Genomic DNA, 27166 nt, shown 5'->3' on the forward strand with positions numbered 1-27166 from the left:
ATTTTATTGTCATGACATTATATATTTAGGAATCATTTTCTCATTATGACATATATGTTGTGGTATGATTTTAAGTTTGAACAGGGAAATTGATTTGACGCCACACTGCTCAGTGAAACCATACGGGTAATAAATCTGATATCAATGAGCCTGTACCGTGACAAGTAGAGTTCTCAGTGAATTGCTCCTCAGTTCCAGAGGTGTGGATGGCTGTAAATCAGGAATGTGTGTGTGTGTTTTGATGGAGTTTAAGAGTGTGTTGACGGCCGCTAACAGCACCCTTGCTGAGATTTACTGCAACTAACCAGAGCATTTTTCATTAGGGACTGTGAACAGCACCTGATTATGAGAATCCACTATAAATGACGCGCTGAGATTGCCAGTAGTTATGTTTCTATCCACACATTTTTATGTGAATTTTGGGATATCGCATTTAAAAACTGCTGGGTGGAAGCACCAATATGAAAAAAAACATAATCTTTTTTATCCGATAAGAAGATATGTGCACAAACTACAATGGAAAAAGTTACTGAATAAACCCATTTATGTGCAAAAAAACAAACAGAAAAACTCATGTGGCTTTACCTCAATATGGATGTGATTGGATAACTGGACCAAACGCATCGCACAGAATCTCAAATGTTAAGTTGGTCATTACACCTGAGCTACCTGAGACACCTGAGACAAAGTTTGTCATCAGAATGATTTGGTTTAATTCCCTCCCAGAGGTGACGTGTAGATGAACACGCACACATCAGAATGAATACCAAAAGTCTCTTTAATAAACCAGGAGAATATGCAGGAGAAAATCAACAAGGAAACTACACATTAACAAACAAGACTGAAAAAAGAACTGTGAGGAAGCGGACAAGGCCTGGTTGTTTTTTCCACAACTCATTTGTTTGACCTTCCTAAGACTGACAAACTGGTTAAAAGTGTGGTTAAATTGATTTCAAACACTGTTCCTGAACAGTATAGTCCCAACATTTATCTGTGTGCTGCACATTTTACGGAGAACAGCTTCCAGAAACACAATGCAGGCACCGCACAAAAGCTTCTCCTGAAATGGAGCAATTCCCACTTTGTCGGGACAATCTGTTGTTTGTGGATCACATCTTGTAAGTATGTCTTATTATTTGTAGTTGCGTTTTCTATTAACAGTTCCAATTATAAGTTTTATGTTGTTGCAACGCTCCCCTACTAGCCAACAATAGTGTTGATATAGTGTTTACTGTAGCTGTTGTAAGCTCTCGCTTTTGACTGTTCACCACCCCTTAGGGAAATTATCCATGGTTTGCTGATCGATTACTGTTTGTATAACCATAGTTTTCCGACAAATGTCATTAAATGGTGTAACATCGTATCTAAAATGTACAAGAAAAAGATACCACTCTGAAATGTCCTGTAACATCTGTACTTGCAAAGACCGTGCATGAAATCCGTTCAGCACGATCTTCTTGTTTGTTAACATTGTCAGGGTCTGAATCAGGTTAAAAATTGCCGCCATCCTTTATATTTACACTAGAGCAGAACCCGCGGTTATGGAGGGGTGGGACATTTCCCAAACACACACTGCCAATCACAACACACTGGGCCAGATAACCAATCACAGCACATTTCGTATTTCCGAAAGGACGGGTTTCATCGAAACTGGAACTAAACGCGTTCGGGCCAGACTGGGGAGAGAGGAGCTGTATAATGTAAAATATGTAAAAAAAAAAAAAGTGTTTTTTAAACAATCAAGCATGAAATCAAATTCTAGAAAAAAAAATCAAGACTTCGTAAAAAGACATAGGACCCCTTCATCTGGAACAGAAAAAGGTGCGTGATAAATTTGAAACCATGGAAACTAATAACGACCAATAACACGGACAAAACGGGAACTGGGAAAACTAAACCAAACCACAATGAAACTAAACAGACTTGGACATAATCCTGACACCAGAAGCGCCTCACACAATTGCATTCACAAACACCAGGCAACACAAGGTAAAAGAGCCAAGGTTTCTTCCCCGTTTGTAGCAACTTCTGTTTATATTCCAGATATTTTGCATCAGTTTCCTAGGAAGTGATGAATTGTTTTCTCTTGAACACATGGGATGAAAATGCTGCTTCATTTGCAATGTGTAATATGTGATATTCCAATTTTGCTCCAAATTCGCAACTTTGGATGGAAACACAGCATTGATGCTGTAAGTCAAACAGATACCAGTTTAAGTTTCTATAGTATATCATAGTATATACTGTAGTTATTGTGCAATTTCTTTAAAATGTAGTGATGACAACCAGAGAGTGTTGCTGTAAAAGGCACTTTTACTCAGCAGCAAACTGTGTTACTCTAAACGCTGTGACTGTCCTCTTGGGTTTCAGTGCTTTCCTAAAGGGCAAATGCTAAAGACATTTCAGTAATTCTTCCAAGAAGAGAACAAACAAGACTGTATAAAATGTAATTTTCTTTCCTGCGTTATTAACGGGTCTAATATAGTGTGAGAGAGCAATTCTTTCGCATTTCCATTCTCAATAACAGTTGCTCGGCTGGCACAATCTGCATGCTGCCCTCTCCTCTCATGGGCGCTCAGATATGGCTTGATCTATCGATCAGCTGAGCCGTGAAGTCCATGTGATGGATCCCTCATTCAGATCATCATCACTCTCCCAAAAATCAGACATCTATGGTGGCAGGTGGTGTCTATAATAATTAAGCCTACAGGTTTCTGAAGGTAGACATGTGTATGTTTTTTTCCTCATACTGCCGTCTTACATTCCTATAAACTTGAGTCTTTCCTATGGGTTGGATTGAGCGGTGTTTGAAACATTTCTACGACTTCCTCTGCTGAGAGACTGTCACATCAGCTTTAGGATCAGTAATCTCTCTGGACACATTAACTCAAACAGGAAGGAACAGGCTTATAACGGAAATAACACAAAAAGAAAATATGGAAACTTTAAACATGCATGCTTTGGAACAGTTTCCAGACTTCTTATTTCCCCATGCTGAGCTGTGCACACACTTAACTTTAATGAGAGATTTCAAGATGTCTTGACTTCAGAGTTGACAAGAAACCACATCTGCATATGAAGAGCTCTACAGAAACAATGAGTGTATCTGTGCATGTAGATGGATAACGGCAAGAGTTTATGACATCGCAATGGATTTCTTTTTACTTTAATGCATAGTTTGGAAAGCAAATTTTTCATTGCTTATGCAGTTGATGTTTTATCTGTATTATTTAATTCTCAAACTGCCAAATGAATGACACAAAACTACATACCTCGCAAAATGAGTATTTTCTGCTGGACTTCACTGCCATTCTTCTTCAACAGTGCAAGAAAATTTGGTCCCACTTTATATTAAATATCTGTATCTACTATGCACTAGCATTTCAATTAACCATTTGATACAATGCACTTACATTTAATTACATTTACTCATTTAAAATTACCTGCATGTAATTACATCTTTAATGACACTGTTGAGCCTTTGACCCTTAAACCAACCCATCCCACCAAACCTGTCCTAGCCTTACCCGTATCACACCCCAATAGCAGCACAAGTGTTTTACAATACAAGACCATAAATACATTGTACCTTTTTTATGTAAGAACATAATAGTTAAAGACACCTAAAATAAAGTGGAACCGAAAATGTGTAAAGCAATTGTACAGTCAATATTTACACTCAAAACTGAAGTACTATTAAGCGATCTGGGATCTTAGTCTGGGATCAAAGAAAAGTTTCCCACAATTACTCTGTGGTTGCCTTCATGTGTGCTCATCGTAAATACGATGGTTCTGGCACGAAGGCTTGATCTCACATGTGCTCTGCCATACTATGCAGCAACATTCATGTTCCCAGGTAAGCATATGAAACAGTTCTGGTTGCAATGTCTCCTGGTTAACTTTTAATAATGTTTTATACTCTGAGGACAACAGAGAGAGGAAGCATGATGGTACAAGAAAGAGAAAATATTGGATCAGACTTTCCTTTCATCCGTTTCTTTTTGGCTCTTTAGACGAGCCGAACACATATCCGCCATAAAAGTATCCCAGACAATTACAGCAGGATGTTCAGCGGTGAATTGATTAACATCAAACGCTGCATGTTAAAAGGAACGAGTCCACTGTTTAAAACGCTGAATTACGGCTGTTTCACATGATTTACGACAGAGCTTCAACGCACCCCTCGTGAGGCCCTTTGAGCTCCACGTGGAGAGTGTTGCATCACAGAAGAGACATTTTACTACCTAACTATGCTTTCGATGTTGTGATGTGACTCAGGATCAGTCTCTTTTGATTTTAGTGTGGGCTCCACCCTAATGATGACACCTCAGTAGTTCAGCAACCATTTCTGTGCTTCTGAAGCTCAAGGGCAAATGGGTCAAAGTTAAAACTGCTGGAACGTTGAGCATCATGTTTCAGCGCTTGACCTGTATGAAACAGCAGGAACATTGGTGCTTCGCTTCATAGACTTCAGTGCATGAGGGGATGTAGACAGCATGTCAGATGGCTTTTTGAGCTGTTAGACTGCGGTTTGCGAAAACTGTCTGTTCTCTCAGATCCAGTCTTTTTAATGGGCTTCATATGGAAGAGTTTTGGGAGAAGACTGGCATGTTGGGATGTGAGAGGATCTAGCCTTGCTTGTTCAGTTCTTCTCTGGCTTTCTGATATCCCAACAGACATAGGACTCTCCTACAGGACGAATTCACACAAAAAGTGAAAATTTGTCATTGTTTACTCATTTGGCTCCAAACCTGTATCACTACATTCTTCTGTATATACTGTATATTATAGTAGTCTTCTAAAGCCATATGATGCCTTGTAAGTCATTATTTACTGATGCTTTGCTGTGGCTGTCAAAGCTAATTCTCCTTCCAGATATTCAAAGTTGAAGGGGAATATTGTCCGAAAATAACATTTCAAACATCAGTCTGGGTAACACTTTATTTCCCAGTCTTTGTTACACATGTTCCATGCGTTTACTACAGTAAGAACAGTAAATTATGTATAATTACATGCAACTAACCCTAAACCAAACCCTAGCCCAACCCTAATCCTATAGTAAGTACATGCTATTTATTGATATTTTCAGTGCTTAAATGTATATTTACACTGTAACACCTTAAAATACAGTGTAACATCAGTCTGTTCTTCTGAACTTCTGAAGTTTATGTAGTCAATGAATGGAAAAGACTCTTCAAAATGACTTCTTTTGTGTTCCTCAGAAAGAAAATAATAGCATTTGGGTTTGGGATGAAATGAGGGTGAATAAACAGTGACAAGAGCTTCTTTTTTGGGTGAACTATGCCTTTAAAACCAATACCCAGGTTTGACCTCCGGACTCCATCCTGCCCTGAAAACACTGTCTTGTTTTTGGCGAGTTGCAGAGAACTCAAACAACAAAGTGGTTTCCACTTCTCAGAGGCAAACATTTGTTCTAGTCTCCTGGCCCGTACGCCTGGTTCTCCAGCTCTCAGTCCTCTTTGATCTGGCGGCTGAGAGGTGCTGATCTTACAGGGTTGGTGGAGGCAGAGCGTTTGGATCTTGGCCGAGGACCTAAAGCTAGACTTGCTGAGACCACCTCTGTGTCCTCCAGAAAACCTTCACTGCTCCAGCGTGATTGCCTCGTTGATGAGTGTAGTTGTTTTTAGAGCATGTGCTAAATTAATGGAATTTTGATCATTTGTGCACCAGGGGCCGTATTCACAAAGCATTTTATCTTACCACTAGGAGTACTCCTAAATCGCACTAAAAGATTTTAGCTAGGAGTTTTCTCTTAAAAGTTATTCACAACGCCTTTCAGACAGGTGACAGGTGACAGGTCTGAGAATGCGTGCGCTACACAAGTAGTGCGAAGGACGGAAGATGATGAATAACTGAATAAATAGCCTAAATGAATAAAGAGTGAGGCAAAACAAATAGCCTAGTAGCCTAATGAAACATATGGATTGATGCAATATCTTTGCAACATTATTGAATTAATCTGTCACTATATGCCTCTGCCTACGTTTGCAAAGAGAAGAACATTTTAATTTGATTCACAATGAAACGTTACAATTAGTTTACATGCAATGAGTAGCCTAGTTTTGGTAGTTGTTGGTGGCGTTATTGCATCCCTAGTTATGCCTACAATGCAGAATTGTTCCCTCGCGATTGGAAGCTCCTGTAGCGCCGCATACGCATTTCAACACATCGCGACGTGAAATGCCACAAAAAGCGGTTTGTGAAGGTCTTAGTGAGTTAGGAGTCCTCTCGACTTCTTTTAAGCTGTCCCAGGCTTAGGTGCTACTTTTAGGGCTAAAATGCTTTGTGAATTACTCTTAGTCAAAAAAATTAGGAGTCCTAAAGTTGCGAGTGACACGGCCATTATTTTTAGGATTTGCTCCTAAATTCGCCAGTTAGGAGCTACTTTTAGCCTTAAAATTCTTTGTGAATACGGCCCCTGATCTTCAGAGGTAAACTTTATGACTGCATCATGGCGGTGTCTCATCATGGGCTGCTGTGACTGGAATGTCTCCAGTGTTCTGGATTTCTCATTTAATGCACATATTGATGAAAAATCTCCAGCTGAATGATTAGGGATATGCTACTATTAAATTTGTTACTTTGTGAAATCATATTATTTTCTTCATTCAGAACATTTAATGAAATGAAACTGAAAAACAACCTTTTCAGAAATCGTCACAATAATGGAATCACAACCGAGCTCGTTAACATTTGACATTTAAGTTCACGTGGGTTATCCAATCATAACAGAGATCATTTATCAAAGTCATAAAGGTACCTTAGCAAGATATCAGAGAGAGGATGAAAAAAAAAAAAACATTTGGTGCCAGATGTACTAAACAGGACAAATTAGTGTTGGAGAGGAAAGTTCTGATGATCTACTGACAATACACAGATTAAAGCAGCTCATTTTCATAATGACCAACGCAATCTACCAAGAGCAACTCTCACAGCATGTCAAGCGCTAAATGGGTTAAGACATGCTTTTTTGGGCATTAAATAATGGTGCAAACAACAGTGAATTAACAAGCGCAAACCTTAGTAAATCACCTTGCATGATTCATTTAAATACTCTCCTCCCATAAAGTTTGGTCCGAAAGGGAAACTCCTACAGATGCATGCAATAAAGTCAGCCGCAAAAATGCCTTTTCATTGTTAATTTTACACTGCATGTCTTTAGTAAATCCTGACTGTAGTTTTTTTTGTGTGTGTGTGCTGGTGCAAACTGTTAGTAAATCTGGCCTATGACTGTTTTTGGGCCACGAAACCCTGGATTACAATAAATGTGTTGAATATGAATGCTTGAAAATCTATTTGATAGTGTTGAAAGTGTTGAAAAGTAATGAAGCATGGTTCTAAAATAAAAGAGAATGTACAGGTGCGTGTGTGTGTGCGTGTGTGTGTGTGTGTGTGTGTGTGTGTGTGTGTGTGTGTGTGTGTGTGTGTGTGTGTTGCGGACGCTTCTGGCTTCTTGTGTTTTACAGAAACCAGACCTTGCAGAGAAAGCCACAAATCCACCTACACACGATTCTATATTCACAACATCATAACACGCTTTGGGCCAGTATACAGTAGTTGTGTCTCCTGAATTGCGTGTGTGTATCTCCCAGAAGAAACACTCTCCCACACACACACACATACACCATATAATAGGCCCTTGCGAGAAAGAGCAGAGTAGTGCACATCTTGGACAGGCTGTTCTTGTCAAGCCCACCTCCTCCAAGAACACAACACATGTCCATCTGTTAAATCCATTACAGAGGGCCAGAGCCGCACAACAAGAGCTCTGTCATTTCCTCTGTGGCGTCCCTGGGGTTTGAACCGCGTGTCTGTGAGGTGAATCACGCCGCCGATCCGCACTCTTTCACTCTGTGAACGCATTAGACTGCTGTTTAAAACTACCTACCTTCAGCTGTGACTAGCAGGTGCACAAAGAAACATGAAGATGACACTGAACAAAGAAGGCTCTAGTTTCTTCCCAGCTTTGAGTCTGCAATCTTAGATTAAAACCAGACGAAAGGCTACTCAACAAGGGAGTCACAATTTGCAGATATTCAAACATACCTACACTACTAGTCAGAGAACTGGAAACTCATTCTGACTATTTTCCACATCTCAAAGTATGTAAATCTGTGAATAATAAAGTCACATGAACGAAAGCTCTCTTATATTTGAGCTGGATTTCAGCTCTGCTCATTTTTGTTTTGTTTACTTTATTATTAAGAGTAATCACTACTGGGAAACTGATTACAATTTACTGCCATCATATGAATAATATGTACTCATGTAATCCATAAAAAGTAAATGTAATCTGATTAGGAGCATTTTAAAATATAATATAATTAATATAATATAATATAATATAATATAATATAATATAATATAATATAATATAATATAATATAATATAATATAATTAGGGCTGTCAAAAGATTAATCGCGATTAATCGCATCCAAAATAAAAGTTTGTGTTTACATAATATATGTGTGTGTACTGTGTATAATTATTTTGTATATATAAATACACACACATGCATGTATATATTTAAGAAATATTTGCATACATATACTGTATATATATTTATATAGTTTATATTATATATAAATATATATTTTTTTATATATAAATAACACATTTTTCTTAAATATATACATGCATGTGTGTGTATTTATATATACAAATTTAATTATACACAGTACACACACATATATTATTAAAAACAAACTTTTATTTTGGATGCGATTAATCGCGATTAATCTTTTGACAGCCCTAAATATAATATAATATAATATAATATAATATAATATAATATAATATAATATAATATAATATAATATAATATAATACAATATAACATAACATAATATAATATAATATAATATAATATAATATAATATAATATAATATAATATAATATAATTACAAGTATTTACTCAGATTCCAAACAGTAAGTACTTATATTATATTACATTTTAAAATGCTCCTAATCAGGTTACAGTTACTTTTTATGGATTACATGAGTACATATTATTCATATGATGGCAGCAAATTGTTCATAAATGATTGATTCTCCCTGATTCTTCTTTTTTCTCTGCTTAATTCACTTGATGTTGATAACAAAGAATGAAACATTTTTTCTTTCTTGTAGTTTTTTATTATTTATATAGTACATAATCCCAGTTAGTAAAAGTAATCTAAAAGTAATCAAAATGTAGTCCGAATGCATTACCTAAAATAGGTAATCTAATAGATTACGTTACTAATTATAATTTTTGTCATGCATTTTGTAATCTGAAACAGACTACAGTTTGTAAGTAATCTACCCTGCACTGAGAATAATATCCTCATATTCTGTAAAACACAATTACTGACTGAACAGCAGACAGACGTTTAAACTCTGTTGGACAAATTAAGGCCGTTGGCTTTTTAAAATCTTTCTTAAACAAGGTCTAATAAATGAACAGTAGAAGTCCTCTGAGAAACAGCAGAAATGGGCTTTTGGAAATGTGCAATGAACACTTTTCATGAACATGGTGTTCGGGATACAGGCACACATTTGTAACAGAAATCTTTTTTCTTGACATTTTAGGCGTGAACGAGCCATAAGGAGCTCGTGTGTCGATGAAACGTTCTTATTTCCCATGAATCAAGCAGGTAATTTCAGCCTGTGGAAATGCTGACTGGCTGGACAGGAGTGTGTAAATGAGGGCTGGTGGGTAATAGACCCCTGATGGTCTCTGTAACCTCAAGCTGAAATACACTTTCATATTCTTTTTTTTGCTATATAAATAACTGTAACTATGTGGTCAGCAGCCACAAAGACGAAGGAGATTTAAAAAATAAAACAGGCTTTATTAATAATCCAAACACTCTGAATGAACATGCAGGAGAATAACGCAAACCACACAATGCATAAACACAGGGCTTTATAAACAGTGGTAAAACAAAGGAATGTAAACTCACATGTGAAAATAATACGCAACTATTGCAACAAACAGGGACATAATCAGTAACCAATGAAACCAAAACTAATCAGAGCAGGGAAACAGGAACTAAACAGAACATCACATATGTCAAAATAAGGGTCCACTTAACAGAACATAAACCTGACAATAAGCTCGCTGGGCTATTGTTTGTCTAACTGTTAGTTCTGATCCTCGAATCCTGCTAGTCTCGTTCTAGACAGGCTGTCAGACAGTGCAGTTACATTGTTACGCCACTAGGTGGACTGTGTTTGAGTCATTAAAGCGGCGCTATGCAGTTTTGGCAATTTCTTCGCTTTTTGCTCGCGGGTTTCTCTATAGAGCTCCCCCTACAGCTTCGGAATAGATATTTGACAACACTGTCATCAAAACTCGTTGGCGACTCAACCCCCTCCCATCTTCTCCCTCTGGTCATGTGCATTTGTTTTCAAAGAAGCTGGCGAACGCACAGAGCCATGTCCACTGAGGTATGTACTGTATGATACACAGAAGGCTAGCATATAAATGTTTAGATAGTGTATGTGTGCAGTGCCGTAAAGCAATTCGTTACATCGCGAGACCTGATATCACGCGATACTTCCTGATGCTAAGGCCGGCGGCCCGCGGCCCAAAGTTGCAAGGGTGGTTTTCCCGCTCACAGGCGCTCGGGCGGTGCGAGAAGACCACCATTTAACCCATAAAAAAGTCATATAACTATTCCAATGACTCCGAAGCTGTTTAGTTAAGGTAAATTAAGCTAAAAAAAACTGCATAGTTCACCTTTAAACCATTCATTCAACCAATGCGTTCAAAAATGCTGATTCATTCATTAATGATTAATTTAACGTTGAGTGCCAATTTACAAGGCTCAACCGACCAGCAATGTGTCACCAGGGTAAGGCTGAAGCTGATGCTTCACTTCATAAGCCGCTTTCCGACCGGAGGAACCTTTTCACAGTTCCTAGAACTATTGGCTAAAGTACCCGGATGTCGGCGTGTTCGCACCGCAGGAACTAGGAACGATTTTAGTTCTAGGAACTCCATTTGGAGGAACTAATTTAGGTCCTACTTCAGAGTAGGGTCTAAACCAGCACTATAGGAACTACCCGTGACGTTAGTGTACGCTGATTGGCCGAACGTACGCGGAACACCAGCACCCGCCATTTTTAAAACAGCTAGAATATAAACACACATATTATAGCCTATATATTTACTCCATAAACTAACTATACAAACATGGAAAACAGCGATAGATGGGTCTCTAAACCTTTATGCTGAAGAGAAAATCCAACGCAACTTTGAGGGGACCAAGCCAAACATGATTATGTTTATCTGCCCAGCTAGCAACACTGGACATCAACCACACGGCATAGGCTAATAACCTTTTTTTCATATACTGTCTACTGTCTATAACAGTTCTATCCAGTGGTGTAGTCTACGTGATACGCAGGTATACGCCGTATACCCACTAGAAAAGGCCAAGGATTTGCGTATACCCACTTAAAAAAAGCGTGAGGATACGTATCAACTTCGTTTTGTGTCAGAACTTTCACACTTTCATTCATAAATTCACCCCGTCTGTGTTTGCGAAGCGACGGATCGAATCGCGGAATCCAGTCACAAATGGAACGTGCTATATAAAGCAGAACGTCATGGAATTTGGCTATTTTTGAATGAATAAATCAAAAGTAGGGCTGTACAATGAATCAAATCTCGATATGGACTAGTGTCTATGAATATTAAAGCTAAAAGAGACTGCAATTGTTCTACGCGTCTCTGGGAATGAGCGCTCAGTGTGTGCTCCACTACACACACACACACAGAAGCACGCGTGACTCACGCCCGTGGTGTTTTCAGCGTTTCACTGTATTGAGACATGATGTAAGCTACACATGTGCATTTCATCGCAGAGCTGCTATGAGAGTCACTTGATGAGAATTTCACCATTTCATTTGATAAAACTATCATTCATTCGTTTCATATACACATAGAAACTGTAGGCTATGTCTTTACGACAACCTGTCAAAATAAAAGTTCTGTATAACTTGAAGAAATTATAACAGAAATATATTACTATTGCACAGAGTATATTTCAGGCCTAATAATAATAATAATAATAGTTTATTAAAACACTCAGAAACTCAAATGTCTACAACCCACCAAAATAAAAGTTCGGTCTAACTCAAATTAATTAGAAAGAAATTGCACAGTAAAATGTATTTTAAAATAACATTTTTTTCAAAAACACCATTTCTAAAAGTAAATTTGTATTTGTGCCTATAATGTTTTTAAAAAAAATTGTTGAAAATTGTCAACTGATAAAACCTGTGCTTCAGGGACCATATTCATTTAACATCTAAGGCTAAAGGTAGCTCTTAACTGACTGAGTTAGATGGTGATTAACACTAAACAGTAGAAAATCAGTCCAGTCTCCCCAGCTGTAAATGTCTTTGGCTGTTAAAGTCTTGTGTTGCTTATAATACATTGACATGTTGATAACACTTAGTATTTCATAATGCTCTCAATTACATGTCGATGCATACTGTATGCATTAGTGAGTGTGGTGGTGCTTATGGGGTGACGCTCTGGGATGGGTGTGTTATATTAGAGTATACTCACTACAAAAAACTAGACTACACCACTGGTTCTATCTAATAACATATTAAACAGTACTGTTAGACAGATCGCTAACTAATGAACACAGAGAATGCGAGCATTGTTTGCTCTGGCGTTCTCAGCGCCGCCAAAATAAAGGTCCGTCGCGCCGTCAAAATAAAAGTCACCGTGCTTGCGTCACTCCCTTACCCCTCCTACCAGTTCCTATGGCCACTTGGCCAGTGCGAACGCAAACAGCAAAACCGAGTTTGGGGAGAGTAGTTCATAGAACTGTTTAGAAGTGGACAGTTCCTATAACTAAGTTCCTGTAACTACTTGGTCGGAAAGCAGCTATAGAGAGCATGGCATTGGTTCAGTGCATTGACCAGCACTGACTCCATTCATGGGAAATACTCTTAAACGTTGACAGGATGCTATGACAAAGGTTTCGCTTTCCTCTTCGGACACGGCAAACATATTTTTTTTCACGAATATATGACTTGACCTGAAGAAGGACTGACGCAGTTATTCGCACGCCTTCAGTCGATCTCTCTCCTACGGTGACCGGGAGGGGACATGTTCGGTTCAATTAGTTTTGTCGTGGCCACAACATATAAACTCGTGGGAACGTGATAATAGGTTGTTGCCATGAGATATTAATTTGTGGGAACGTCATATTAAGTCGTGGGAACGTGATAATAAATCGTGGCCTCAAGATCATATGTTGAGGGAACGATATATTTTTCTCGTGGCCACTTCATATTTTGAGAGAACGACATCTATTTCTCGTGGCCACGAGTTATGTTGAGGGAACCACACCGGTCAATACTGTAACCATATACAGCAGTCGGAGATGGAGATGACTGATGAAATAACATTTTTCTTTGAATTAGGAATGTCATATAAAGATATAGTGCGGTCTCTGGCATTAAGACATGGGTACGTTATAAGTGAAGGACACCCGAAGTGCATTCTTAAGTTGAATGGGCTTTTTCGTCGAAATTTGCTGGCTTGAATGAAATACTCGGGTCACGAATAAAGCCCCGTTTAAGGCAATAAACAAAAACTAATTATGAGAAACTTAAATTAACAAATAACAAATTATGAACGGGGCAAAAGGAGGAGCCCGTGTCGCATGTGAAGATTCGGTTCCCATGTTATAAAACTGGTGGCCGAAACAGATGCCGTTCCCTCAAATATTATAATTCGTAGCCACGAGAAACGGATGCCGTTCCCTCAATATACGATCTCGTGCCCACGAGATATTATGGCGTTCCCACGACTTAATATCACGTTCCTACGAGTTTATATGTTGTGGCCACGACAAAACTAAGTGAACCGAACATGTCCCCTCCCGGTCACCTTACTCTCTCACTCACTGTCTGTTTAGGCTTATTTAGTGCAAATCCACTGAGCATCGGTACAAACCACAATCGTAGACAGAGTCTTACTTAAAGGGATAGTTCGGCCAAAAATGATATTAAACCCATGATTTACTCACTCTCAAGCCGTTCGAGATGCATATGTCAATCATTTTTCAGACGAACACATTTTCAGTTATTTTAGAAAATGTCTTAGATCTTTCAGTGGTTATAATGTCAAGTTATGGGGTCCACCTCCTTCAAGTCCCAAAATGTGCATGCATCCTTCATAAAAGTAATCCATCTGGCGTCGACCGTTGCCCGAAGCAAGATATTTTAATTTATAAAGTTTTAAATATGTATATTTTTACGACAAAACCGCACAGATTACCCTCAAAAGGCCTTCGTTTATCCCCCTGGAGCCGGATGGATTACTTTTGTGAAGGATGCATGCACATTTTTGGGACTTGAAGGAGTGGACCCCATAACTTGACATTATAATAACTGAAAGATCTAAGACATTTTCTAAAATAACTGAAAATGTGTTCGTCTGAAAAATGATTGACATATGCATCTCAAACGGCTTGAGGGTGAGTAAATCATGGGTTAAATATCATTTTTGGCCGAACTATCCCGAACTAAGTAAAAAAGTTGGTAAAAAAAAAAAAAACATTCTTAACTCTTTTTATCATTAACGTATTTAACATTCAATGCACATGCATGAAGTGTAAAACAAGAAGGGATGAAAAAAAAAGAAAACACGTGAACATCGGTGTTGCGGTGGTTTGCTTGCATTCCTCTGCAGTCGGCTTGTCAGTATCGCTGTATTACTGCAGTTATCACAACAGCCCTGGAAACATCTCCCAGTTCCAGAAGTCAAGAGACAGAACTGTGCTTCAAGTGAAGTTTGTTTTGTGTGATATTCTTTCGAAAAGAGTTGGAAGGACACGAGTGAGGGAAAATAATGGCAGAATTTTCATTTTTGGGTGAATTATTCCTTCAACCTTCACAAATTAATGACACACAAAAATACCTCATTTAGGAATGAACATTGGCTAGGTCAGTGCTGGAAGCGTTAACAGCTACAGAATGAACCGCAGAGCAGAGAAAAGCAAAAACCCGGACTTTAAATCCCACATCTGTCCTGAACAATAACACAATCCATTTAGCACAACATAAAGCCCAGAGTCATTCCAGAGCAGGACAAACATGAAGTGGTCATTATGGAAATGATCCGGCTGTGTCTGTGTTGTTTAATTTGTGTGTTGTCAGTCGATCACGTACAGAACTTTCCACTTACATCAGCGCTTTTATGGGATTGCACTCTCATGCTAATTTGTCCTGTTTAGTAAACCTGGACTGGATTTCCCGAAACCTTCTTAAGGCGACGTCGTTCTTAAGTTACACCTAAAGCTGTACCTTATCGTTAATACGTGTTTCCCGAAACGTTCTCAGTTAAGTATACCTTCTGTAAGTCATACATTCGGAAGGTTGGTCTGGACCTCTCTTAGCTTTACCTTATCACTGTTGATCTCAGTCTATACGAATATAATTCTGAAGTTTTAATACACCCAGACAGTGTTCAATTGGACTAATTCAAGTGTTTTCATGCAAAGAATAAAATTGTCATTACACTGATTTTTGTTAGCTTTTTAATTATATTATGCAAAGGTACATCAGCTGGCAAACCATTAGGCATTAAAGGCTTAAAGTTTCTCATGGGGTCATACGGTATTTTCATCTTTTACAGGGGTTAGTCTGTGATTTTATTGCCTTCCGAATCCAGAAAGTCAATATATTTTTCTCCCACCACCGTGTAAAATCCCCTGTCAGATTACCTAATGTTTTTTGACAAACACCAAGGTCGTGTGGTAATTTGATTGCTGTCCGAATCCACATCTCTGAGTTTACAAGAGGAGATCACTTCAAAATTCACTGTTTAAATCCTTTATGGTCACTGCTGAGCACCGTACATACGATGTACACTTTTATTACTGAAATTCTGGAAAGCAGTTACAAGAACAATATTTCATCACAGCTCCACCTCAGCGAACGAAAAGGAGAAAGAACAATTTTAAAATATGTAGGCTAGGCTATTATAGGCTATTATAGTTTGGATTATTTTTTAATATCCCATGAGTCCTAATAAATGCAATTTCTACTATTTCTGAAGTGATTCGTTTATAAAGACCACCATCGATATCAACAGATTCTGCAGACACGGACAGCACCGGGTAACGTCGCACATAAGAAGGTTTATCTTAAGTAACCTCCTAAGGTATAGTTCAGGGAACACGCCTAGAAATGGTATACCTTTAGTTAAGTTACACCTTTAGAGTCTTCGTAGCACGCTAAGAGACAACGTTATCGGGAAATCCAGCCATGGCCCCCTAGAGTCAATCAGCAAGGTTAAGTTACTGAAAAGCTTAACGCTAGCTGTGATCATTGTGATTATATATCAAAAATCACATCTTTTTAATGCAAGTGTTTATTTTTCGTAATTTCTCTCAACAGTGACAGTTTCCACAAGTAACCCGAGGCCTCTGACTGCTTGTCAATTTCGTCTCTATATAAATTTTCAATGTAAGTTCTCTTTATTTTAACATCCTGCAAGACAAGGAGCCTCTAAAAGAGACCCTAGGCCCAAACAAGATCTTAATCCTGCCTTAGCCCAGACTTTGCTATAGTTTAGAAAGGCCTCTGCATCTGGACCTAGTGCCTAAAAATGCTGTTTAGCCAGTCGTGCCTCATCTGATTGAGAGCTTTATTTTCACGTTACCTTATGTAAACCTCACTCCAGACCAAGGCGATATCAATTAGCTTCAGCTATATGTATTACTCTGCATCAGGGGCCGTATTCACAAAGCATTTTATCTTACCACTAGGAGTACTCCTAAATCGCACTAAAAGATTTTAGCTAGGAGTTTTCTCTTAAAAGTTATTCACAACGCCTTTCAGACCTACTCTTAGTAAAGAAAAATGACAACTCCTAAACTAAGAGTGAGTCTTGGTTGCTATGGATGACGTCATCACTCATGCACGAGCTTGACTGAAGTGACCACCTTGATTGGCTGATGATTGTAACGCGGGAATGATTCCAAACCCCTCCCCTACGATGATGAGTGACAGGTGACAGGTCTGAGAATGCGTGCGCTACACAAGTAGTGCGAAGGACGGAAGATGATGAATAACTGAATAAATAGCCTAAATGAATAAAGAGTAAGGCTAAACAAATAGCCTAGTAGCCTAATGAAACATATGGATTGATGCAATATCTTTGCAACATTATTGAATTAATCTGTCACTATATGCCTCTGCCTACGTTTGCAAAGAGAACATTTTAATTTGATTCACAATGAAACGTTACAATTAGTTTACATGCAATGAGTAGCCTAGTTTTGGTTGTTGTTGGTGGCGTTATTGCATCCCTAGTTACTGTATGCCTACAATGCAGAATAGTTCCCTCGCGATTGGAAGCTCCTGTAGCGCCGCATACGCATTTCAAAACATCGCACCGTGAAATGCCACAAAAAAGCGGTTTGTGAAGGTCTAAGTGAGTTAGGAGTCCTCTCGACTTCTTTTAAGCTGTCCCAGGCTTAGGTGCTACTTTTAGGGCTAAAATGCTGCGTGAATTACTCTTAGTCAAAAAAATTAGGAGTCCTAAAGTTACGAGTGACACGCCCATTATTTTGAGGAGTTGCTCCTAAATTCGCCAGTTAGGAGCTACTTTTAGCCTTAAAATTCTTTGTGAATACGGCCCCTGGTCAATAACTAGTTGTCTCTTCTTTCTTAACAAGGTATATGTGGATAGTGTTACAAATGAATTAATGTATAATTCTATGCGTGTATCGCGTGTACTTAGAGCCTGTCAACATTAGAGCGCCACCATCAGGATGAATTACTCAAGGACACTAGACCTCTGCCAAAAGTGTGTGTGCATGTGTTTATCGATTACAATATAAAACTTTCAATCTGTTTATCCTAAGACCCAGAATCTGCCCTACCTAAAATTAAACTCAGTGTTTAAAGTGTTTAGTGCAACAGTTTAGCAAATATTTGACTTTGGAGATGAGATTTGGTCCCCCTGTCCCATGTCTCTATGACCTGTCCTGCTGGCCAATGGCCCTTGAAATATCAAACTTAAATAATGCATGGACCAATCACAACATTGGCTTTGAGCAGCCTGCGTCACATGACATTTCCACTGTAATACATCACCTCTGATAAATGGCGCGGCACGCCACGAGAAAATCATGAGTGCAGACAGCATTCATATTTCATAGATCCGTGTCTCTTAACATTTGCTTTGTCGTAGGTCTCCGATGCGGTGCACCCACATTACATTTGTAATGCGTGGCAAAATACATAAGCCAAATATAATAAACATTTTCTCTCCTCGGCTAACAGCATGACTGCTGTCTCATTTATCTTGTGAAGCATTATGAATTCAATCACATTTTCTGAAAAATGAAATTGAGAGTGATAACAACGTTAGCCGCGCTCTCATTTTTACACACACACACACACACACACTGACTCCACTGAATCTCTCAGCCATACATTTACTGACAATCTAGAAATCCTTAACCGAATAGACATGGCAAATGACAAATGTGTAATATCATCATTATTATCCTTGAGCAATGAAGTTAAAGAGGCCATCTTTTTAGAATATGACTTATCATGTAGTGTGTAATATTGTTGTGTGTAACAAGAACAATGTCTACTTTGCCCCTTCATTTTCACTGTTTTTGTTGTTTTAATAATGTTCCATTTTACTATTTGTGTTCGGTTCTGGGAGATGTGGAAGATTTTATTTAATTTGACTGAATGTGCACTAAAATGACCTATTATTCAAATCAGTTAAATGATTATTAGGTTGCATAAATTAGGTCAGCCGGAACCGAGAACACTTCCTGTAACACCCGATTTACTCGTTATTAGGGCTGTCACTTTTGTGAAAAAATACTGTTCGATTTTTGAGACATTAGACATGGAGAATCGATTTTACAATCGATTCAATGAACCTTAAGACGTTTCCATTTTAAACGCCAAATATGGGCAAATCCACGGACAACTAACAGGCATTAGGACGAATGTAAAGAGTGCGCTTGAGACGCACAAGTCAGCAAATATTCCTGATGATTTATTGGCATGAAGTTTCGTGCACAATGACAAAGAGGAGTGCAACGTTCTCCAAAAACAATAATCAGAGTGGACTGCCATAACATCAGTGAGAAACATCACTGCCGGATTCAACATGGCTGAGTTTACCATTAGAGATGACAAACAAATTTCACCTACGCAGGCGATTGTAGACCGTAGCCCGAATCTGTATCTGTGTGCATGACTGTCTGAATACCGGCAGAATTCACAGTTTTGTAGTTAAAAGAGACTCATTATGCAGAAGTATAATCTGCTGTTATGTGTGTGTGTGTGTGTCAGAGCCTGCAGTCGCTGTGTGACGCGCGTTCGCTGCGGGTGTATCGTGACGAGCTGGACGCGCTCCGAGAGAAGGCGTTAAAATCGATTCCCTATTTTCGTTTTCGATTGTGCAATCGATTTTCGAACGTAAAGTGACAGCCCTACTCGTTAAATCCTGCGCCTAGACACGACCACAACGCATCCCTGAAGTGCCAGCAGAGATTGTGTTAACTAGACTCTCCCCTGTGAAGGACTCATCGACACGATAGCCATCGGCACTGATCCTCAACAAACCCATCTCCATACCGGCGTGACTCCGATCTTCAACCAGATGAACTGGATAATATTCTGATTTTTCCAAACCAATCTGACTTCTGACCTGTAATGCTCCTGAATCATAATCACACACTGTTCTCTCGTTGGCCAGAGGAGAACTGAGCGACTGAGCCTGGGTTCTCACAAGGTCTTTTCTCCATTCTGCCCCTGATGGAGTTTTGGTTCCTCGCCACTGTTGCCTTTTTCACCTTTGTTGCCTTTGGCTTTTGGCTTGCTTAGTTGGAGACATTAAATGTAACATTTAATTTAATATTCAACAATAATATTGATCTCCTGCACTGACACCAGAGAACTGAACTGAGCTGAACGACGACATCATGGTTTACTCCAGAGCGGCTATATATATATATATATATATATATATAAATTAACTAAATTAACTTTTTTACAACAAAAATGAACCATCACTGAACTTACTTAAGCTGGACTGTGACACTATTTTCTTCTAGAAACAAACTTTGTCGCATTATTTTCCTGTTATCTCTGTAAAGCTGCTTTGAAACACTCTGTGTTGTAAAAAGCGCTATAGAAATAAAGCTGACTTGACTTGACTATTGAATCTTAAAAAAAAAAAAAAAAATATATATATATATATATATATATATATATATATATATATATATATATATATATAGTTATAATAGATAATCAATTTAACTGGTGTTAAATGTACTAAATTGCAACTTCTTCATTCAAACAGTGTCTAATAATGTACCAGACCCATTATAGTTCATGCTGACTCATTTAGTTGCTTTATTCTGAGGAGAGAGAGAGAGAGAGAGAGAGAGAGAGAGAGAGAGAGAGAGAGAGAGAGAGAGAGTGAGTGAGTCAGCACACAGATGGACAGATACAGGGAAGAAACGGAAAGAAACTGGATACATCATCAAAGATTGAGAGAGAGACGCATGCAGGGAAGGGGAACAACGGAGCGGAGCATCAAAAGAAGAAAAGAGGAACTTCCTGGAGAGTTTATGAATCTTGGGAGTTTAACAAGCCACCTATGAAAACATTGATGATGGTGTGTGTGCGTGTGTGTGTGTGTGTGTGTCAGGGTAATTCATTTCCCCCCCATATGACTCTAATGCGGCCCCTGCGTGAGGCAGAGGTCAAAGGTCAGGATCCTTCAATCACTTCATATGTGACTCAGCTTACTGGCCAACACTGCATTCATACTGTAGAGTTCATTCCTCAATGAAGAGTGCGTTAATATCCCGAGCCAATGTGCATTCTGAAAGAAATAGTCTATTCTGTGAAACTTTAACACACAGTGAACGTCTGGAATGAGGACAGAAGCTGTAAAGCTCCAGTAAAGTCAGGACATATGCTCAACATGTGCTCTAGATCACGAGTCTTCTGAAGACATGAGGAACAGAAGAAAGTCATGCATGTTTGGAGTGACATGAGGGTGAGCAAATGATGACAGAATGATCATTTTTAAACTGTTTCTGTTTTTGTCTGTCAAAGAATTTTTTTTTTTCCTCTTGTTCTGTAGAAAAGCACAAATGTTCTTAGCCTGGAAATCCAGACCTAAATCTGAAAGATTAATGGTCTGGCGTTGACTAATGAAGCTCGGCCAGCTCAAGGGGCGGCACCAAGCATGCATTTGAAAATCTCACTGCACGCAATTGGATAACACTACGACCAATCACAACAATAAAGCCCCATACGCTTAGCTACCAGCGGAGCTAACTGGTAGATTAGACTCTTGCCGTATCCGGTCGGCAAAACAGCAAAAACGTGCATCTTGCAAAGGAATGATTCGAGCGGCGTCTTCTGTTCCTCTTTTAGATAAAAGGCCAAGTCTAACTCGTTCATTGTAGCGGCCAAAGCCGTTTCAAACTACTGGTGTTCATCCAGAGCCATCTTACAATGTTTACTAATGACTTCGCCGTCACAGCGCTGTCGTCATCTCGCCTCTGGCCCGCCTATATCTGATAACCCGCTGTGATTGGTGCAGCTCGGATCGAGGGGCATAGTTAATGAGCATCATTACTCGATGCCAGAGTCACTCGCTGAGCAAATTCAACTTGTGCTCTCGCGAGAACTCTGGATTACCAGGGTAAAATGTTCTGGTACCCAGGAACCAAACACTGATCTGAAAAACCTGATAATGATGCATCACGCAAAATGGATCTTGAGAAGAAGAGAGTCATTACAGAACATTTTGTGCAAAAGACCTTTGAGGGTACAACAGTTTGTCCCAGGACCAGAAGGACACCTCATTTACCCCTAAACGCTTCACTGTAGTTTAACCCTATAAAACATGCAGTATTATATTTGATGCGAATATTTCTAAGGCCTGAACATGATCAAGACTTTGCATCTCCTGCAGTTCTCCTGTCTCTGATTGATAGTTTAGACTGTTTTATCTAGTAAAAGTCTTTCAGTGTAACTGTACAAGCGTCCTCCTTCAGCTCGAGCTTCACGAGTCTTTCTGTGTCAATCTGACCTGATTTATCCAGGAAACGCAAGAATAACTTTGATATTGTTATAATATTTCACCTGGACTGAAGCGACTGAGGTTTACTTGATCATCCAGACATCATTTATTATATTAAAAAAATCATATGTATCAAATATAATCCGGCTTTTGAGGAAGGTTTATTTGTTCTGTTCTGTATTGCATTGCATTATATGATTTAAAACTACAGAGCTTTAATCATAAAACTAAGCATTTAAATATCATATTACTAAGACATTATTGGCACATATTGATATTTATATGCATTTTATGCAAGTATCTCTTATATTGTTATAAAGATCTCATTGATTTACGTTACAAGCACCAGAATTTTATTTTTCTTGTCCATATAAATATCAGCATCTGCGGCAAAATGCTTAGAGTGTTGCTCTGTTTGGGCCTCTGACATTAAAACATTATATTTTTCTATTATCTATTCTATTTCTAAATATCATCAGGCTTTATGTGCACATTTGAGTAAGGTACTAATATGCAGCGTTTAGGGGTAAATAATGTGCAGAGGTGATCTTTTAAAGGTTCTGCTCCAGTGACAAGCTGTGCAAGTATTTGTGCACAGTTTGTTTTCTGTCAGAGAGCATTGGGTACTTCAGAGAACAAATGAAACTCTACATTTGCAGTGTGTAAAATATGGAGCAGTTCACCTCAACCCCATCAACCACACGCTGCCTCCAACAGAAGAGTGTTGAAAATATCAAACCACATTAATCTCCCCAGCTCTCTCTCTGTCATTACACTCAAAGCATTCTCTGCTCAAACATAAATAAGCCCAGAGGCCATTCGTGTTGCAGGCAAATCAACGTCAAGCAATCGGTAAAACATTGAAAACAATCCATCAGAGCGTACTTTTGCATCTGTTCATCAGCGGTGACCAGGATAAAGTCAGACCCGATCGGTCTGGGCCATTCATTGGCGGCGTTGTGGAATTACCTATTGATTTTCCTCCTCAAGCATTCTGAAATCTTTCTCTTTTTTCTGACAGAGGTATTACAGAGACAAAGCCTGAACGTGCATAATAGCCACAAAGATGCTTTTCTCTCCCTCTCTCAATCCATCCACATTATCGTTCAGGATATCTGGGGTCACTGAGAAATTAATACTTTTTAATTCAGCAAGGACAAATTAAATTCTTAAAGTGACAGTAAAGACATTTATAATGTTACAAAAGATTCTATTTCAAATAAATGCTGATCTTTTGAACTTTCTGTTCATCAAAGAATCCTGAAAAATAAAATGTTTTCATCATTGATAATAATCATAAATGTTTATTGATCATCAAATCATCATATTAGAGTGATTTCTGAAGGATCATGTGACACTGAAGACTGGAGTAATGATGCTGAACATTCAGCTTTGATCACAGGAATAAATTACACTTTACTATTCACATAGAAAACAGATGTTTTAAATTGTGATAATATTTCAAAATTTTTACTGTTTTTTTTTTTTGTTGATCAAATGAATGCAGCCTTGGTGAGCAGAAGAGACTTCTTTCAGAAACATAAATCAATCTTCATGACTGTAAACTTGTGACTGGTAGTGTATTGATCTGCAGGAACACTATCAGACAGTTATTGACCTTCTCACGGTGACCAATGCGCTCTTTTCAGCATCACCTCCATTTCCAAACACTCTTTCTGTGTCATCAGTGAGAGAATCCAGAGAATACTGACTCTGCGTTCCTCTGTTCCTTTGCTAAAAATACTCCCAACATCACACACACACACACACACACACACACACACACACACACACCTGCTGATGGCACAACGAATGTGAATGTGCACACTTACTCAACTTACTTACATACACAGAGCTGAGAGAAAGATGAAAGATGCTTCACGAAAACCTTTTTTTGTGTTAATCGCCTCTGCTTTGTTAAACACGAAACAAATATCATTCATACAAGCATCTCTGGAAGATTCAGACATTGAAGAAATGAAACATTAAAGCATAAAGCGCCGTGATATTACTGTAAAGGCCACTGCATGGGCCCTGCATTGATTTTCCTCAAGGGTTCTGCATGAAGAAAGCTTTGAGTGCTTGTTTTAGAAAGCTGAAGGCAGATCACCGCTCATGTGTCAGGCTGTTAGAGACGGCATCTACAAACAATTATGAATTTGAAATAAGATATTGGTAAATCTTTAAGTGCTAATAATAGCATAGTTTGACTAACTTAAAATCAGCCAATTAGCTTATTTTAAATTCTAGCTTGTCATTGTTTTAACAAATGTTTTCATTTGTCACACTTCTGACTTGGCTAGATCCCAAGCTAATGAAACAATAATCACCATTACACTCTAACAAATTGCTGTAAAATTTACAGCAATTTACTGCCAATTTTGGTTGCCAGTAAGCCTGTAAATTTTTACAAGATTACCATAAATCATACAATTATACTGTAAAATTATACAGCACACCTGTAAAAGCAGCAAAACAAGAGCAGCTGTGAATTTACAGTTCTTTACTGTAATCTTTACAGTATGTTACTGTTATTAATGATGCACTGAATTAAAACCTGAGATAACTCATTTCATTTGAGGAAATTGATTGGTCAATTGCCATTAAATATTTATACTGTGAGCTATTTCATTTGAGTCCACTAAGAAAAATACTTCAATGAGTTAACTAGAAACATCAATTTAACTAAATCCTACTAGTTTACAACAGCACACATGAATGAGTTGAAGAACTTAACAAAAATATCATCAATGCATCAGCAACTACACAGTCACTGCCTTTATATAAAGCAGCATGCAGCAAAACACCAGTGTTTCTCTGCTCATCCTGGACTGAAGCTCAAGCTCTTCAACAATGATGACCCACAAAACTCAACAGAAACGCTTTAAATCCCAACAGAACATTAAACACTTACAGATCTCCACTATATCACTATGTGCAAAAACACATATAATCACATAAAGTAATTCATATAATTTGACTTTTTTTGTTTAGGAAATTTGACTGTGAGATTTGACTATAAACAACTGACTTCAGACAGTCTTAGATGAAATCAACTGAACTAAAGACATTAAATCTCTCAAGATCTCAGCAGAGGAGTATTAAACAACTCCACAAACAGCATTACCAGCTTCACTTTATTTCTGTCATAATCAGACTTATTGAGAAATAACAGAGGGTTAGATGTTAGATTTGAAGTCACCATGATCGTGATCAGTGTTTACTTTAGTTGTGCTCTTGACTCTTGATTTATATAACATTAGTTTTTCTCTGGCTGCTAAAACCATGTCTTTATAAAACAAATTTGTTATGGCAATAAAAGCCAAGTAAAAAATAAAATCAGATGTGTATGGTTGCGTCAGCCTTATCAACATCTAGTGGCTGATCTGATGATTATGATGGTGAGGATGTTATAGATTTCACTTTATTGATTGTAATAGTCTTGTGTTTCTACAGCATTCTTCACTCAGTCGTGATATTGTCAGGTAATTTGGGTTTTAAATGTACATTCACATGATTCACAAAACCTTTCAAGTTTTTGAAACACACACATATATCAAGAATCAGCATATGAACTTCAACAATGGTGACAAACAAAATATTCAGAACAACTGAACTGAACATCACAAATCAAGCTACTAAAAAGTCACATCAAAAACAACAACACAAATAAAGCACATGGTAAGAAAAAAAGAAAATAAGAAAATTCAGCTGCATAATTTATGCATGCTGCAATGCATGCTGGGAGTTCTGTACTATGGTGGTACCCAGCATGCACTGTCTGTGACATGAAGCTTTTCACTTGAGTGTCGCCATTGTTGAGATTCATATGAAGATTGTTGATGTTGTGTGTGAGATATAACATGGTGTTTTGAAACTTTCTATGCATAATATTTTTTAAATTGTTCAAATTATAAAATATATATAAAGTCACAGGACCTTTAATCAATCATATGGAAAGACCCACACAATAAGAGTTTAAACTCTGGATAAAATGAGGTGCTACTGATTTATAAGCTCTATTGATGCCATCATCAATACGCAGCCATAGTCATCAGGTTAGTGTTCTCTTGGCTTTTTTGCTATAACTATTTTGCCTTATAAACACACAGGTAAAGCAGCCAGAGAAAAACTAATGTTCGAATGTCAAGGGCAAGAGCCCAACTAAAGCCAACACTGATCAACATCATGATGACTACACATTAAACAATAAATCATCAACATCTAAACCTCTGTTAATTTTGCTGTTAATAAGTGAAGCTGGTAATGCTGTTTGTGGAGTTGTTTAATCCTCCTCTCCTGAGATCTTCAGTGATTTAATGTCTTTCTCTTCAGTTGATTTCATCTGACTGTGTCTGGAAGTCAGTAGTTTACTGTAAAATCTAAGTCAAATTTACTAAACAAAATAAGTTATTTTCTGTGCATGCTTATGTGAACATAAATGTGAATATATATTTATGTAAATGACTCCTCATGAGAGTAAATGTTGAAATGAAGTGTTATTTCATGTGTTTTTGCACATATTGATATAGTGGAGATCTGTAAGTGTTTAATGTTCTGTTGGGATTTAAAGCGTTTCTGTTGAGTTTTGTGGGTCATCACTGTGTTGAAGAGCTTCAGTCCAGGATGAGCAGAGGAACACTGGTATTTTGCTGCATGCTGCTTTATATAAAGGCAGTGACTGTGTAGTTGCTGATGCATTTATGATCTTTTTGTTAAGTTCTTCGTCTCATGCATGTGTGCTGTTGTTGACTAACAATTATCTGCAAGAGGATTGAGTTAAATTGATGTTTTGTAAACTCATTTAAATTAATTTTATTTTTTAGAAACATTCTTTTTTTAGTGGACTCAAATGAAATAAGATCACAGTATAAATATGAAATGAGTTTACACAGGTTTTAATTCATACTGTAAAGATTACAGTAAAGAACTGTAAATTCACAGCTGCTCTTGGTTTGCTGCTTTTACAGGTGTGCTGTATTTTTACAGTTTAATTGTAGTTTATGATTTATGGTAAACTTGTAAAATTTACAGGCTTACTGGC

General features: G+C 38.0%; 1 protein-coding gene across 5 annotated transcripts in view; it reads right to left on the reverse strand.

Annotated features, from left to right (window-relative positions):
- Nucleotides 1–27166, reverse strand: part of lama2 (laminin, alpha 2) — a 250998-nt gene that overhangs the window by 222956 nt on the left and 876 nt on the right. The gene's annotated exons all lie outside the window — the stretch shown is intronic.

The sequence above is a fragment of the Squalius cephalus genome, assembly GCF_949319135.1.
Source record: "Squalius cephalus genome assembly, chromosome: 12".
Lineage (NCBI taxonomy): Eukaryota > Metazoa > Chordata > Actinopteri > Cypriniformes > Leuciscidae > Squalius > Squalius cephalus.